At 38.6% G+C, this 19,159-nt stretch overlaps 1 long non-coding RNA gene across 1 annotated transcript; it reads left to right on the forward strand.

Annotated features, from left to right (window-relative positions):
- The first annotated feature begins 118 nt into the window (after nt 1–118).
- LOC133529099 (uncharacterized) lies at nt 119–18,697 on the forward strand. Its single transcript, XR_009801099.1, has 2 exons — nt 119–708; nt 18,449–18,697. It is a non-coding gene; the product is annotated as an uncharacterized LOC133529099 (long non-coding RNA).
- The last annotated feature ends 462 nt before the right edge of the window (nt 18,698–19,159 follow it).

The following is a 19,159-nucleotide window of genomic DNA, read 5'->3' on the forward strand; positions in this document are numbered from 1 at the left end:
TCAATGGAGGTGGAGCGGAAGCGGATAGGGTTGGGTGGGTAGGATAAATAAAGTTTTCGGCAATGAAAAGAACGATTATGGTGGCATAGCCAAAATGACAATCTTACATCGACTAATATCAAACGAAAATAAAAATATATTGGGGTGACAGATCACAGATGCTAACGAAAAGTAACGTGACAATTTCTATACAGTATTTTGGTTTCTATTGGCGTTTTCTATCAACGGTTGTCATGTTGGTTAGGCCCTGCTGTCTAAATAACGTTACAAAAACCTGATTCCGGGTCGGTATGTTGAAGTTTTTGGAAATATAACAGTGTGACTCGTTTGAATAACGATAAAATAAACCTCGTTTGCGAGCGGGATATCGCATCTATATACGCTGTCCCGCTCATAGCACTGTCACGTCCATACACCGGTGCGACTTGCGAATTCACATGAGTGTGATTACCGCAATTTAGTGGTCCTACCTCAACATAACTAAGCTCGCGTATCCACGGCCACAGCCTTAGCGAGTGGGTGTGATAAGCCTACTTGAATGACTACGATCGCAACGGTTTCGCAGTACGAATACATTCAATGTATTTGCTATTCATTCAACTAGCTATACAACAACTTTTTTATACTACATCTGCAGCAAACAAGCATACAACCCTTCTGACAGTAAACAGTCACCGTAGCTTATGGACGCCTGCATCTTTTTATAAGGTAAAGGAAAGAAAGAAATATTTAATAAGTATGATTATTAACAATAACAGTGTTCATTTTAATGTAGATTAACAGAGATGTGCCATCGGAAAGTTTCCAATATTACGAAATTTTCACATTGTAATTTCTCCGTTATAAAAATTTGTTTATGTTATGTTATAAAAAAAGAACAGTAAGTTTTTTTTAACAGGTCACTAACAGGTAGTAAAATTATGAAAAGGGTATAGTTATTAGGTATAAAAATTATAGGGAAAATTGTAGTAGTAACCTAAAAGTTCGGTTTTAAAAGATACTTTAAAAACAATTTATTAAAAATGTGCGTATTGTAGATAGGTAATAAGTTATATATAACAAGCACTACTTACATCTGAATGTACGAACAGTTGATCAAAACGAAAAGGGTCCCGCTTTTGATTATTTCGGAGTATTGCAATTCGTACCATAACCTTAGAACCATTAATTTTCGTTGAAACCGTGAGGTAAAGTGGCAGTTGCGGGCGGGACCCTACTCCGGGATATTAGCGAAATCACTATTGACTTGATACATTACCTTCTGTCGTTTGATGAGTATTGCCTTTTAGAACAAACTTTACTTAAGGGACACACTGTTTACTGACTAGCGGTTGACGGGTGGCATCAGATACGTTCTAAATTAATATTGCTATATGAAACTTTTCCTACACTCCGCTTTCAATTTATTATCAATATACAGGTAAGAATAATTGACTTCTAAATTGATATATTATACATTATAGCCCCTAACTCGTGAGTTAGGGGCTATAGTTCGTGAACTAAGGACGTATTTAAAAATTTCTCAATGGCTCAGACTTCAAGTCTGCTGTGGCCAATGAAAGACATAACTCTCGCCACACACAGCGTGGGTATGATCGTATCGCTGATCAGCACATTGTGCAACTATCGATGCATGTGGGTGATCCGACATGCCGCGTGCTGTGATGAAAACAGCACGCGGCAATTACTTTTGCCAGGATATTTCAGTTTTTACATATGGAAATCCTAGATGTAGACTTCAAATGGGGGCAATGAAAGCCTCTCGTGCTCCAGCTTTCCACAGCGTGGGTATGATTGTATCGGTGATCCGCACATTGTGCAACTATCGCTGCATGTGGGTGATCCGATATAGGTACCTACTATGTGTGCTATGTATGGTGAAAACAGTCATTACTTTTATATTCTTATTCGGGTGTTAAAAAAGGATATGAACAATATTCTAATATGGAGTGTTGCCTAAGTGGATCTTCAATGAAGACTTGTTATTTAAATTTATGTAAGTACAGTAAACTGCAGATATAACTGAACCCCCCCCCCCCCCCCCCTGCAAGCTAATTCCTAGCGTAACTTCGATTATATGGCGACATGGTTGCGTCTCACTCTCTCATTAAGCAAAATGTGACACGCAAATACACATTGGTCCTAGAAATTGGATAGGTGGAATATCACCCTAACGGCTGACCGAATAGTCAATATATGGATTATGTGTGTTGCAATTACTTACCTACTTTCGTTTTTTTATTACCCAAGTAAGTACAATTCTCAAGAAAACAAAAGAAATTCAATTTAAAATTCAGTTATCTCTCTGAACTATGTCAATGTCGATTAGATCATCGAAATAATCCATTGAAACTAGGACCTTATCTTTACTAGCATAGATTCTAATCTCGACTTCGTTTGCAAAACTGTGTTGCAAAACATATCATGCCTAGTATCAACATATTATTTGCAAAGTTATTCGTGCAGGTGGATAAAAAGAAACATGAAGTTTCGGTAAAATAAAAATAATATTATAAATTGGTTTCCTGTCTTCAAGTTTAGTTACAAATACATATGTTTATTTTTAGTCTTGCTACTTATTTAGAATGTTAATAGGCATCAAACCTATTTGAATTGTTATTTAGCTAACTCCAGAGTCTCGAGACTTTATCAACTGATTATACTAACCGAAACTCTTATATTTTTCTGACTTATCTCAAGACAATTTTTTATTTATTTTGTATGTAATTCTATATGCATTTAGTATGGTTTGATGGAGTTTAGACGCAGACACATATCTGGAGAATGACCCCATTCGGTCTTCTCGCCTCTTGTTAAATTGTGAGACCAAATTTTGGCGCCATGTCGCTACGAGTATTCCATGCTAAAAATTAAGTTTGTATTTGACATGCATGTTGATCGTATCTCTGCGTGGGAGATTTCGCTGACAGTGACATATTATTACATAAACAAGTTGGCTAATTCGTTATCAAACGTCACTAAATAATAGCAGCAAAAAAAAACAAACAATGCGAGTCGGACTCGCCCACCGAGGATTCCGTCCTTTTTAGTATTTGTTGTTATAGCGGCAAAGGAAAATTTCAACTGTTTCACCCTTACTACTAAGACTCCGCTGTCCGTTCGTCTGTCTGTCTGTCCGTCTGTCACCAGTCTGTATCTCATGAACCGTGATAGCTAGTTCACTTCAGTTCACTTCCCTTTCGGTATAGAACCCTAGAAATGACCGCACTAAATTAATGTGGTTCCGTTGGAATTCATTTAAATATAAACTTATGTTTCCGACATGAAACGACATAAGAATACATTGTGACCGCGGCCGGCAACACGTCCCGATCTGTCGCTTGCCATAAGGACGCCTTGTCAGGTTATTCGTATAAAGATACAAACAAATCTCGTCCTCATGGCAATCGACAAGTAGGACGTTTAGCCGGCCGCGGTCACTTATGCTAGTTATGCTGGTTGTAGTTTTATATTGTCTATTATCGTGTCATGCGTCACTCGCACTTCATCTTAAAAGTGACGGCAAAAGAATAGACAATTAAACTACAACCAACTTAGACCTTCTAAATTGCTCTATCTACTAGTCGTCATGGAGAATATGACCGTAATATTCTCCATGACGACTGATCATACAGCAGTTGCCTACGATTTTACCAATTTGCGCCCAACAACCACCTCCCGGTACCCTTTTACTTTCCCGGCTCCTTAGTTATCAGAAAACCTACCAAAATCCCAATTTTGCAGACACCATAAAGAATTAGAGCATCGATCCATTTCAGTCGGCAACATTCGTCACGCCAACATAGAACAAAAGGCGTCTGGACAATGCGCTCCGCTTCGTTATGGCGGCCCACGGGCGATCCATCATCGAACTATCTTTTGGACAGCGTGTGGGTGCGACGCAATCATGTGGTTATAGATTTGCGCAAATGTTAAGAAACTTTTAGATATTTTGTTAGTTCTGATAGACAGGTGGTGGTCATTTTTTGAAGAAACTCTCTTTTTCAATCCTTGTACGCTGCGATGTGAGGTCAATCCACTCCCCAAAGCTTTCGCTAAGGCTCGCCCCAAAATGAATTTACTATCCAATAGATAACATTTTAGTTACGAGTAGAACAACTTCACATACACAATTTTACTACAACATCCTTCAATATTTAACTTAACACGTTAGATACTGGTGAAGAAAGCCTGCGATATGAACATCTGTATTTTGTGCAACAAACTTTGAATAAGAAATAATTCTCGCTAATTTACTGACGATATACAATCGAAAACCATTTGTGAATACAATTGATAAATGTCTCGAAAAGGACAAGTCCGATCGATAACATTTTTTACCGCAAAGTTCACAGACAGCCTCGATAATAGCTTGGCTGCTAGCCAGACTAGGAATTGGACGTGGCAGCGTCCGTCTAACGGAAAATAAGCTGCTTCTGGCAGCTGATATCGTAATCGTGTTTCCTCTATCTTGTGTTGATGATACTTAACCGTGTGTCTCTCCGTTATAAATGGTTTATGAATAATACAATCAAAATTGTAAAATATATAATAAAACTAATAGTAATTTATGTTTAATATTCCATAGCTCAGAATTTACTCCATCGCTTTCATTTTAGATTCCATGAACTGTCAATAGTCCTTACACCCTGGCAGGTGTTGCCTCTGCGTGCGTTCTATGTAGGGCTTGCAATTCGAATATTCTAATTTGTTGAATAATCGACCTGTTTTGATATTCGAATATTCGGCCGCTCAGTTTTCTATTCGAAGTTTTTTTACTACTCAAAAGAAAAACATCCGCTATAGTTACAGTTTCTGTGTGTTTTGCCGGGTATTCACAGTGAATGAGGAACGGTAGAGGTAATGGACGACAGGAAAAATGTTCGAGTTAATTAAACTTAACATGACATCATGACATCGATTTTCTGACAGATGAATGATCTTTTTCCCTTCAATGAAACTTTGGATACATATGTAAATCGAGCTGATCTGCTGATGGAGACAGGAGGTGTCAATAGGAACTCTGATAAAACAACGCAACCTAATTGTGTTTGGGGTTTTTAGAATTGTCTCGATGAGTGTGGAAAGAAAAGTACAGTCAGCGAGAAAACCTCGTACCAAAATTAAATTTTTGCCAAAAACTTATTTTACAACCTATCTCAGTATGAGCTGTCCAATTTCAATGATTGTCAATCTGGACTCCTAAACAATTTGTATTGCTTACTGATTCTATAACCGTTTCTTCATAATTGCAATCAATGGGTCTCATTACTTTTCTTTGATAAAAATACATATGCATTATTTTCGTTTTATTTTGATTTAATGCTATTTGTAAAACTGTCACTCAAAGTGTGTGTGTGTGTGTGAAAGTTTTTGCAAAGTGTTACTTGTCACTTTTTGACATCTATCAGTAAGGATATGTGGACTAGGTCCCATAGTGGCAATATCCCCATCAAAAAGGCGTTTTTACACTAAGTAACAATAAAATTAACTGGTTTTAACTCTGAAACTAGGCGAAATAAAAATAAAAAATATTGGCAATTTAGTATTTAAATATGATCAGGAATATACTGACAAAATATCTCGGGTTCGAATGGCGGTTGTGCAATTTGTCACAGTTTTACGAATTTTTATAGGTAGCACTACTGATGCTGATGATCACGGTCGGGTGTCACCCCCAAATGGTAATAATGATATTCCGTACATAAGTTCCTAAGAACACAAGGTACGACCCAGGATTTGAACCCGTGACCTCCGGATTGAAAGTCGGACGTCAGATCCACTAAAGTCGGACGTCAGGTCCACTCAAGTCGGACCACCATCCAATCTATAGGATACTAAATTTTAAATTTCTGCCATGTCCTACAGACATAAAAAGAGGCAAAATAAATATTGACCCAAATGTAACAATGCTCTTGATGCTTCATCAATCATCAAACTACTTACGTGCCAACTGAGCGTTGTTAAGCCATTTTTTGCCGCGATTAATTTTCGTAATCGCATTTCGTTTGTCAATCTCAAGTTTGAGTGATTGATTGATGTTTATGCTTCCTCAATTTGGTGTAATTAGCTGCTAATAACGGTCAGTAAACGCTAGTTATTGCGAGAAAAACATGCTTAATTCAAGTTATTTTATCAAATCCAGATCGAATTAGTTATATCCGGTATTATTTAATAGCGTGGAATGGGGTTACTTATCTACTTTCAATCCGATTGTCGCGGGTTCGAAGTGTTCGAACCTAGTTTTTTACCCATTACCAATGAGTTTTTCGGATATTATGTACGATCGATTTACTTAATCATTATTGGTACGAGCCGGGGCTTGAATCCGCGACCTCCCGATTGAAAGTTGCACGTCGCACGCTCTTACCGCTCGGCTACCAACGTTTTTTTCCACCATATTGCTTAGTAGGCTCAATAAAGGCAAAACAACACTTTGGTATTTACAAACAACTTCGGATTGGGTAGCAAATACATAGCGTGGCACAGAAGGCCAAAAGACTGGGAGAGAGAACGTCGTAAGTGGGCATGGCTTTATAGTTTCTCCCGGTCTCTGTCGATCAAGATTTAACTAAAATGTTGAATTGTTTCCAAATATATACCCACTAGTCCAACTACGCAAAATAGTAGAGGTTAATTACAGGACATAACACACTAAACAAACACCTACACAATATGGATAAAACAGACAGCCCCATGTGCAGAGCGTGCATGGAACAAGAGGAAACAACAAAACACATTCTCCTAGACTGCGAACAGGTAGAAGTATACAGGAACAAATACCTAGGGACTCCGTGCACACTAGGAGAGGCAGCAACCTGAAAACTTTGCTAGGCTTCGTGGAGGAGCTGGGGTGGTTAGAGTAGCGCTACCTCGTTTCACGCAAAATGAGCACAATGGTTGTCGATTTACGGAAAATGCCCAGAACCTAACCCACTCTATAGTCCAACTACCTGTGGCTGGAAATCACAGCTAAAAGGGAATCAAAATTATATAATATATATTAGTGATGTTACTTTCTACTTTCTAGGTTTCCGAATCTCAAAAGGAACCACCTGGGCCACTGGCCAGGTCTTTTCATGGGCCGGATTGTATGGGCTTTGGCTCTCCTGTTTCCTCGGGGCCACGGAAAACCAAACTCCTGAGGAGAGCTATTTGGAAGCTCTGCTTAATTCGATACTTTTTACAGTTTCGCGATCTACTCGAGTATAGGCCAAAGGGATATCGCCATCTATTCAAGCATACAATCCGCATTTTTTTTTCGAGGCACCACCAAGGCACATTTTTTTCTTAAACTCTAATATTTATCGTATACTAAGTATTACGGAGTTATATATTATCTTTGGTGTGTACTTGCTGCATTATAAAGCTGAGTGCATAATAATTGTAACAATCGGCATTGGCGCGAAAGGTGCGCGGGCGATCCGGGTCAGCACGTGGGCTTTCCGGTCGGCGGGATTCGCGACACGCTGACGTTTTCACTGCGTTTGCAGAACGTTTATTGCACGTTGATTTAAAAGGGTCATAATTTGCGGAGTTTAAATAACCTGTGCCAATTCTTGACCATAGAATCCCGTAGTGAGCCGTGACCGTGACAAAAAATACTACCATAATCTTTCTAGTTTCTATAGAGCAGCATCTCCCTAACTATGAGTCGCAACCCATTGGTGGGCCGCGAGCGAATATTGAGTGGGACCTGAAACTACTAGGGCACCTTAGTGCTACCAATAATATTATATGCCCCCTTTTTGAGATGGCCAAGAGGTCCTGAATATGGCAGTTTTTGATAGGTGGGTCGAACGGAGCCCAGTCAACTTTGGGAACCACTGTTCTAGTGTTTGCAGAGCTTAGAACCTACTATAACATTTTGTTGGTTCAACTGCGTATTATCTGCCATAATCAGGGTGCAAACTTATCGTCATCGGAGTCTAACAAATTTAAGTACGATTTGAAAATTTGCTACTACGACCATACTCCCTTAATGCCTGGCAACGAACATACAACTCCTAGCCAATACTAAATAAAAAAATAATAATAATAAACTTCCTATACTAATAAATGTTTAGTTGAGAAAAGGACTGACGCCATCTCAAACATTAAGAATTTAAATCAGAGATTGTAATCAGAATAGGGCTGCAGTTTGTTGACATCTAGCGGCATGAATCAGCGTCCTTGTCGAATCTGTGCTGGTTGTCATTTCAATTGGCTGAAGTATAGAACAATATAGAATAGATCAATAATAATAGTATTTTATGCAACAGTTGTATAAGAAGGGTCAAAAAAGGCGAGTGGCGTGAGTTACAATGTGAGCCGGAGCCGAAGGCGTAGGCGAACATTGTAAAGGAATACGCCACGAGCATTTTTTGACCTACTTATACAACGTTGCATACAATATTTTTCCTACGAGTCAACAAAAATAAATCTTAATTTAGGTAAACAAAGCAAAAGTATATAGCCAAGACGCGCGAGCATACCTTGCTACGCGCTCGGCCCGCCGCGGGCCGCGGCCGGCCGGTCAGCGACACCTCGTAACTCATGAGGCTCTGGTACTTGCTACTTGCTAAATTAAATTTTTGGACAGTTTTTTTTCAATTTTGGCCACCGTAGCCTACGGAGACTAACAAGCAACGCTAAGCGGTCTTCGTAGTCTATGGGTGTTGCTATATTACGGGTGTCACATGCGTGTTTCTGACTTATGAAGTAATTATTTTTACTATGCAACCAAATGAATATTTAATAAGTTGGCAGCAATGCACTTAGTTTAAAACTGTATTCGTTTTGGTTTTGTTAGGTTGGTAGCCATTAATCGCAGTAACGTTATAGCGATTAAAAGCACAAGAGCTTTTATGAGGAATAGACAATATAGACTTTTCTTGAAACCTTTTATGTATGTTCTTATATTCGTGTTAATGAATGCATAAATGACAGATAACAGTAGAGGAGTAGGAAAAAACTTTTTTTATTTTGATGAGCTCTGACAGTGGGTCGTTGTTGGTCTAAAATGTGTGCAGAAAAGCTGACAGAAAATGATACGATTCTTCTCTAGAGCACTGAACCTTCGTTTCGTTACAAATAAGTACTTAAGTTTTTTTCTTTTTTTTAAGGTAAGCAATTAAAATTTTGGTTTTCATTGCATTTGTTGTACAATTTTCATTCTGATAATTAACTCTCCGTGCCATGAATAGCCTGTACCTATATTTTTACCTAAATTGTTAATTAAAACTATTAAAAGTACTAACCTTCAAGAAATACTGCTGAAATTTATACTTAACCGTGTTTTTTTTAATGCACATGTATTTTACTTTCCTCGTATTCGAAATGAAAAGTAGTGTTTAACTTGTGTGAAAAGTACTATTTCATACTCGGACTATTGTGCGAACCTTGACAGAAATGGGCGCCTTGCATCCAATCTACTACTATTACAAAGAAAACCGACTTTAAAAAGGATACAATTAAATATTAAGGGGTCATCCATTACACGTTTAGGGGGAGGGAGGGGGTCAAGAAAATGTGACATGTTGTGAACTTGTGACAAGGGAGAGGGGGGAGTCACCAACTTTGTGACGTCACTTTAAAATCATCAGTAATCGATTTTTTTTAATTTTTATTCGTTGTAAAGTTAAATAATGAGTTTTTGGAAAGATATTCGTTTAATTTTCTTTCCTAATCGGTTTTGTGTTATAAAATTACTAATTATACTTTTATCAAAAATAATTAGATAAAATATTAATAATAGCCAATTCGAAAAATGTTGTCACACCAGGGGGGAGGGGTTTGCCAAATGTGACCAAGTGTGACGAGGAGGGGGAGAGGGGTCAAAAAACCTAGAAATTCGTGTGATGTAATTAATGGATGACCCCTTATCCTATTTAACTATATATATACGTTACCAACTGATATATCGGAAATCGGTCTTTAATGATAATGACTTTAATTAATACAGGTAGAAAAAGACGGGTAGTCCATCTCACGGAACGCGGGCGTGATACTGTCGCGCCGCTCCTGTGCTAGGCCCAAAATTAAAAACAATCAAGTGTTTACTTACCCATGATTATGAATCTCCGGCTGTTTTTTATCAACTAAGACGATCCAATTCACATGTTACGATTCGTAAGTACCGAGTTGCTATTTGTCACTATAGATAATATCACTGATTTATCACGATCATTCTTTGGAATTTGAGTTTAATTACATTTTAATCAGTCTTAAAATACTATCACATTGTCTTCTTAAATTTAAGCACAACGTTTTGAAGAGATCTGTTAGGTTAAAATTTTTTGGCTAAATTTTAACGTACTTAAAATATATAAATTAAAAAAAAAACTTTTTCTTAAGCCAAAGACGTTTGTTAAACAGCCAGTCGGTCTATAGTGCAAAAACAACTGAACTACGAATGGTTTCCAATCAGGGGGTGACCACGCGGCTGTGATAAATATTCATGTTCCTACCTATTACTTACACTAATAAAAATATCTTGCATTTTAAATTAGAGATCTGGTTTACTCTGGCCATTTAAGATATATGACACCCGAGAAGGATATGGAATGGAATTCCACAAATATGCAGATATTTCCAAAATAGATATCTGGGTTCTTTCTTTTTTAGTGTAAAGCCAGAGAACCGTAAATATAATTTACATAGATCACATAAATAATATTTATATTTGCATACGGCCTATGTTACAACACGGTCACGAGTTATGTTAATTTTATGTGCTGGGGATAACACGTCTTTTTCCAAACGGCAAAGTTAATTTTGTTACTTAGTCCTTCATGAAACCTTGGTGCGCGATTCCGACTCGCATTTAGCCAGTTTCAAAGGGCGAAAACCTCAAAAAATTGAGATTAAGTAAATACGTCTTAAGGGGTAATCCCTTAATAGCTCCCTTAAATAGCTACAACTCCTTATACGTAATTTTACTCAAATATACCTAATTTCAATACGTATCAGAATATAGTAACAACTGCACTTGTTCAAAGTCAGAAACCTTCATTTAAGTACTAAAGCCAGACCAAGATAAGTTGGCAGCGATTTTGACAGCAGTGTTATTTTAAACGTCAATCTTCTATGAAATTATGATGATGATACTTAACATTTGCACAGGCTGGGCTATCCAAATCGTTGCCAACTTAGCTTGGTCTGACTCTATTCAACTATTGGATACGATACCTATCCTGGAAACTGTACTTATCTTTGTGGTCACCCTGCGCATAATGAGCGTCAACAAAAGAAATCGAGTGACTGAGGTAATGTCGCACAAATAAATGATTGCGACTTTCTCAATACTGCAGTTACACAAGTACAGTCGGCTGCTGTTTCCGTTGCAGTCGCATGGTTAATATTGGCAAATATTCGGCTATGTGCAAAGATGGTGGGGGAAACACAAGCAAAGCATGACGTGGTGAAAATATGAACTTTCATGGAACATCTTCATGCACGGAGCGTATAGACCAGTGATTCTTAACCGGTGTTGCGTGGACCTATGGTGGCCCCATGAAGTACCTGGGGGCCTAGCCAAGATGGCAATCGTCAAACGCCAAACGAATAAAATGTAATGTAAAATAACTTCCAAATAACTCCCCCTTTCATACCCTCGTATGGTTACTGATAGTTGAGGTAAATCCAGCCAGCGGATCCTGCAGCAAGAATTAGGGAGGGGAGACTACAAGGGGAAGGCGATGTTGATACGAAATAGCACTGTAAATTCGCATGACTCTGCTGATTCAACTTCAGCGCCAGCGAGTCGGTGGATATGTCAGCGTCACATTACACCGGCTAAGCCTCAAACCAACAAAGTAACACGTAATAACGCCGGGACTATTAAAGCCCGACCAGAAATACAGCGTGTATTTTTCAGGGACCGGAAAACCCGTTCATTTGCCTTACCCGTTCGAATGGGTAACCCCTTCATATGATAAGCTAATCGTTTGGGTAACCCGTTCAACCGGTTACCCAACAATAATGATAACCCGTATTATTCAGATTAACCTAATCGTAACAAGTGGTTACCGCTTACAGGAGCTGATTCGGTTTGTGTTTTGCGTGTACTAACCGGTAACCTTTCGGTTTAGGGTAAGCCTTACCCCTCTCCCGCGCCTTTCCCCCACCGCTGCGGCATCGCGGCAGAGATGGGCATTACGTAATTGATTCGATAGCTATATTGTAACTACCGACGTAAAAGTACTTTTCGTTAATGTTGACTTACTATATAGATGCTTATTTGTATCCGGTTTATAACAGGTTTTAGTAAGATGGCGGCCACACACTTTGTCATAAAAATCATCATTTTTAGGTTTTAGGGAGTTTCGAAAATGATGACGATTTTGGAATCCAAGATGGCGGCCATGCAGTCAGTCATAAAAGTCGTCATGTAAATCGGTTTTTAGGTTTATGGGAGTGCAGATTTCGAAAAAGATGACCATTTTGGAGTCCAAGATGGTGACCATGTACTATGTCATAAAAATCGTCATGGATGTCGTTTTATAGGTTTTAGGGAGTGCGGATTTCCAAAATCATGACTATTTTGGAATCCAAGATGGCGGCCATGCAATTTGTCATAAAAGTCGTCATGGATGTCGTTTTATACGTTTTAGGGACGGCGGATTTCGAAAATGATGACCATTTTGGAGTCCAAGATGGCGGCCATGCAATTTGTCATAAAAGTCTTCATGGATGTCGTTTTATAGGTTTTAGGGAGTGCGGATTTCGAAAATTATGACTATTTTGGAATCCAAGATGGCGGCCATGCAGTTTGTCATAAAAGTCGTCATGGATGTCGTTTTATACGTTTTAGGGAGTGCAGAATTCGAAAAAGATGACCATTTTGGAGTCCAAGATGGCGACCATGTACAATGTCATAAAAATCGTCATGGATGTCGATATGTAGGTTTTAGGGAGTGCAGATTTCGAAAATCATGATTATTTTGGAATCCAAGATGGCGGCCATGCAATTTGTCATAAAAGTCGTCATGGATGGAGTCCAAGATGGTGACTATGTACTATGTCATAAAAATCGTCATGGATGTCGTTTTATAGGTTTTAGGGAGTGCAGATTTCGAAAATCATGACTATTTTGGACTCCAAGATGGCGGCCATGAAATTTGTCATAAAAGTCTTCATGGATGTCGTTTTATAGGTTTTAGGGAGTGCGGATTTCGAAAATCATGGCTATTTTGGAATCCAAGATGGCGGCCATGAAATTTGTCATAAAAGTCGTCATGGATGTCGTTTTATACGTTTTAGGGAGTACAGATTTCGAAAAAGATGACCATTTTGGAGTCCAAGATGGGGACCATGAAATATGTCATAAAAATCGTCATGGATGGCGTTATATAGGTTTTAGTGAGTGCGGATTTCGAAATTCATGACTATTTTGGAATCCAAGATGGCGGCCATGCAATTTGTCATAAAAGTCGTCATGGATGGAGTCCAAGATGGTGACCATGTACTATGTCATAAAAATCGTCATGGATGTCGTTTTATAGGTTTTAGGGAGTGCGGATTTCGAAAATGATGACCATTTTGGAGTCCAAGATGGCGGCCATGCAATTTGTCATAAAAGTCTTCATGGATGTCGTTTTATAGGTTTTAGGGAGTGCGGATTTCGAAAATCATGGCTATTTTGGAATCCAAGATGGCGGCCATGAAATTTGTCATAAAAGTCGTCATGGATGTCGTTTTATACGTTTTAGGGAGTACAGATTTCGAAAAAGATGACCATTTTGGAGTCCAAGATGGGGACCATGAAATATGTCATAAAAATCGTCATGGATGGCGTTATATAGGTTTTAGTGAGTGCGGATTTCGAAATTCATGACTATTTTGGAATCCAAGATGGCGGCCATGCAATTTGTCATAAAAGTCGTCATGGATGGAGTCCAAGATGGTGACCATGTACTATGTCATAAAAATCGTCATGGATGTCGTTTTATAGGTTTTAGGGAGTGCGGATTTCGAAAACGATGACCATTTTGGAGTCCAAGATGGCGGCCATGCAATTTGTCATAAAAGTCTTCATGGATGTCGTTTTATAGGTTTTAGGGAGTGCGGATTTCGAAAATCATGACTATTTTGGAATCTAAGATGCGGCCATGCAATTTGTCATAAAAGTCGTCATGGATGTCGTTTTATACGTTTTAGGGAATACAGATTTCAAAAATGATGACCATTTTGGAGTCCAAGATTGTGACCATGTACAATGTCATAAAAATCGTCATGGATGTCGTTATATAGGTTTTAGGGAGTGCAGATTTCAAAAATCATGACCATTTTGGAGTCCAAGATGGCGGCCATGCAATTTGTCATAAAAGTCTTCATGAATGTCGTTTTATAGGTTTTAGGGAGTGCGGATTTCGAAAATCATGGCTATTTTGGAATCCAAGATGGCGGCCATGAAATTTGTCATAAAAGTCGTCATGGATGTCGTTTTATACGTTTTAGGGAGTACAGATTTCGAAAAAGATGACCAAGATGGGGACCATGAAATATGTCATAAAAATCGTCATGGATGGCGTTATATAGGTTTTAGGGAGTGCGGATTTCGAAATTCATGACTATTTTGGAATCCAAGATGGCGGCCATGCAATTTGTCATAAAAGTCGTCATGGATGGAGTCCAAGATGGTGACCATGTACTATGTCGTAAAAATCGTCATGGATGTCGTTTTATAGGTTTTAGGGAGTGCGGATTTCGAAAATGATGACCATTTTGGAGTCCAAGATGGCGGCCATGCAATTTGTCATAAAAGTCTTCATGGATGTCGTTTTATAGGTTTTAGGGAGTGCGGATTTCGAAAATCAGGACTATTTTGGAATCTAAGATGGCGGCCATGCAATTTGTCATAAAAGTCGTCATGGATGTCGTTTTATACGTTTTAGGGAGTACAGATTTCAAAAATGATGACCATTTTGGAGTCCAAGATGGTGACCATGTACAATGTCATAAAAATCGTCATGGATGTCGTTATATAGGTTTTAGGGAGTGCAGATTTCGAAAATCATGACTATTTTGGAATCCCAGATGGCGGCCATGCAATTTGTCATAAAAGTCGTCATGGATGTCGTTTTATACGTTTTAGGGAGTGCGGATTTCGAAAATGATGACCATTTTTGGAGTCAGAGATGGCGGCCATGCAATTTGTCATAAAAGTCTTCATGGATGTCGTTTTATAGGTTTTATAGTGCAGAGTTCGAAAATGATGATCATTTTGGATTTCATGATGCCGACCATGAAATATGTCATAAAAATCGTCATAAATGTCGTTTTATAGGTTTTAGGGAGTGCCAATTTCATAAATGACGACCATTTTGAAATCCAAGGTGGCGGCCACACACTTTGTCATATAAGTCATCATGGATATCGTTTTTAGGTTTTACCGAATGCGTATTACGAAAGTCATGACTATTTTGGAATCCAAGATGGCGGCTATGCAACTTGTCATAAAAGTTGTCATGGATGTCGTTTTATAGGTTTTAGGGAATGTGGTTTTCAAAAATGATGAACCTCAACCATATGTATCGTAAAGAACTCGTCAAGACATTTAAAATGAGCCTAAACTCGATAGCATTATCGGAAGTCATCGATGAGTTCCACTGACACCTTCCGATTCCACCATCAGACCCTCGCCACCATGTGTATCGTAAAGAACTCGTCAAGACCTATAAAATGTGCCCTAATTCGATAGCATTATTGTGAGCCATCTATGAGTTCCGCTGACACCTTCCGATTCCACCATCAGACCCTCGTCATCATGTGTATCGTAAAGAACTCTTCAAGACATTTAAAATGAGCCCAAACTCGATAGCATTTCTAGTAGTTATCGATGAGTTCCATTAACACCTTCCGATTCCACCATCAGACCCTCGCCACCATGTGTATCGTAAAGAACTCGTCAAGACATTTAAAATGAGCCCAAACTCGATAGCATTACTAGTAGGTATCGATGAGTTTTATCGACACCTCCCCATTCCACCATCAGACCCTCGCCACCATGTGTATCGTAAAGAACTCGTGAAGACCTTTAAAATGAGCCCAAACTCGATAGCATTACTAGTAGTTATCGATGAGTTCCATCAACACCTTCCGATTCCACCATCAGACCCTCGCCACTATGTGTATCATAAAGAACTCGTCAAGACATTTAAAATGAGCCCAAACTCGATAGCATTACTAGTAGGTATCGATGAGTTTTATCGACACCTCCCCATTCCACCATCAGACCCTCGCCACCATGTGTATCGTAAAGAACTCGTCAAGACCTTTAAAATGAGCCCAAACTCGATAGCATTACTAGTAGTTATCAATGAGTTCCACTGACACCTTCCGATTCCACCATCAGACCCTCGCCACCATGTGTATCGTAAAGAACTCGTCAAGACCTTTAAAATGAGCCCAAACTCGATAGCATTACTAGTAGTTATCGATGAGTTCCATCGACACCTTCCGATTCCACCATCAGACCCTCGCCACTATGTGTATCATAAAGAACTCGTCAAGACATTTAAAATGAGCCCAAACTCGATAGCATTACCAGTAGTTATCGATGAGTTCCACCGACACCTTCCGATTCCACCATCAGACCCTCTCCACCATGTGTATCGTAAAGAACTCGTCAAGACCTTTAAAATGAGCCCAAACTCGATAGCATTAATAGTAGTTATCAATGAGTTCCATTGACACCTTCCGATTCCACCATCAGACCCTCTCCACCATGTGTATCGTAAAGAACTCGTCAAGACCTTTAAAATGAGCCCTAACTCGATAAAATTATTAGAAGCCATTGATGAGTTTCACTGACACAGGAGATGTGCACAGACAGCAAACGATAAAGAAAGTGACAATCATAGGAGTAATAGGTACTAAACAAAAATATACCAAAATCAATGCAACGCCTTCCCATATTAGGTAATAGCATGTGTTTTGAAATCTACGTTGTGCGCTACTTGACTTAACGTACATTTTTGTTTGAATTAGCAATATTAGGTCGGCAAATTACAAAGCCTTTGACAAATACCGACTGCCGCCGCGCACTCGCACGTGCACGTAGGGAATGGAACCGCTGTGTTTCGCGTCGAGCGCTACGTTAATAGACCATATGCAGTTTACGTAAAAGCTAAAACAGCTTGTTCGTATTTAATCAGCGCTTGAAGCGATAACCCTTTCCCGGGTTTTTAATATCGGTAAGCGCTAACCTGAATTAATTCAAATAAAAGGATTAGTTTCTTAACCGGTAAGCCAATCAAAAGCTTACCGAAATGAAGCGGTTTTTGGAACACAGCTTTACAATAACCCGGGTTTTTGAACGGGTTAGGGTAAGCGGGTCCGGTCCCTGCTCGCACGTGCACGTAGGGAATGGAACCGCTGTGTTTCGCGTCGAGCGCTACGTTAATAGACCATATGCAGTTTACGTAAAAGCTAAAACAGCTTGTTCGTATTTAATCAGCGCTTGAAGCGATAACCCTTTCCCGGGTTTTTAATATCGGTAAGCGCTAACCTGAATTAATTCAAATAAAAGGATTAGTTTCTTAACCGGTAAGCCAATCAAAAGCTTACCGAAATGAAGCGGTTTTTGGAACACAGCTTTACAATAACCCGGGTTTTTGAACGGGTTAGGGTAAGCGGGTCCGGTCCCTGGTATTTTTGATACGACCACATAATCAAAGGCTAGTTAATTTAAGCTTTAATGAACATATTTTCATAGGTTTTATAAAAAATGAACGACGTTTATTTTTCTATATAAAATCATTCAGCGTGCAATGTATCACTACTTTGTTTTAAATCAAAACGTTGCGTTAATGACGCGACGTCACAACTGTCACAAGTGATCACGATGTACGAAATACATTGACGCTCGAAATTTTTTCAAAAAAAAATTATGGTGCTGTGGTGCTGGTTAAGAATAAATTAAAATTGATGTCTTTAAGAATCACTAAAACCTACGTCTCCTTTAAGTTTGTGTTTATATCAAAAATACACGCGGTATATTATCATTGTCAAGAGGGCGCTGTTGTTCTCCTATATAGGGTGACAGTTCAGTTTAGTATGAAAAATTTAGTTCCAATGAAATTCCGCAATATGGAGCGTGATGATATATTACTGGTCAGGCTTTACATGTAGTGTGATAAATGACTAGGATATTACCGATTTGGACGCCACTCCGACGACACATCCCATGATACAATCTGTTATATAACGGCGAGTCCACACTTGTGACAATACACACACTGCGAATACGCCTTACTTTCTTACTTAGGTTTTAGATTTGTATCAATTCCCGACCAAAACTAAAAAGTCAAAGATTTTAATTTACAACTGTTTATCCTTGAAACACATTATATAGAAAAAAATATATATTTAAAAAAAATCTGAAACTTTTTGCTAGTTTAATAACGTTTCGTTACTTTCGTTATTTAAATAACGTTAACCTAACCAACACTAAACTTTTTTTCAGAGATAACACATGGCGAAACTGAATGACAAATCACTAGAATGCATCACAGAAAGTATCTTTCACCCGATCGACACTATCGAGCGATAATAATAACGTATAAACAGGAAGCCTTTTGCTAACAGTGGAATAGATAGCCGCGCACTGTCTATAAAATGACAAACTAAAATGTTTATTTCCAAACACACTATGTAACTTCACCAACCACTAAAATAATGCATGGAAATTAAATTAAACGCACTTTCTAACATTTCTAAGACATTTGGCAAGTAGTCCATTATTTTATTACGACTTTTTAATGCTTCACGCATATGAATAAGCCTTTCACTGAGACTAAAATTACAGACGCATTACATTTAAATCTGAGTGTTTGAAGGTAATATAAAATTGGGTGCATTGCATTTTCATTTTGTTGAGTTCAAGTCTCATTCTTTGAGTTCAGAACTTGGGTTTTTTTTCCCTCCGAAAAACCTCAATAGGCCCAAGCATACATATATTGGAGATTTAGATACCTACAATAATTTCCATTTTTGAAGTCTGCGATTTGCGGTACCATAAACCGGGGTTACTTTGATTCGCGGGGCAACATTGATAATCAATTTTTGAGGAATAGGGATTATAATGTGGTTGACAACCTTACCCGAAATGCATGATGAAAGCGTTCAGAAACAAAATGCCTGAATAGCTTATACCTAGTTTAAAAGTCGATGATGA

This window comes from Cydia pomonella, chromosome 20 (assembly GCF_033807575.1).
Source record: "Cydia pomonella isolate Wapato2018A chromosome 20, ilCydPomo1, whole genome shotgun sequence".
NCBI lineage: Eukaryota > Metazoa > Arthropoda > Insecta > Lepidoptera > Tortricidae > Cydia > Cydia pomonella.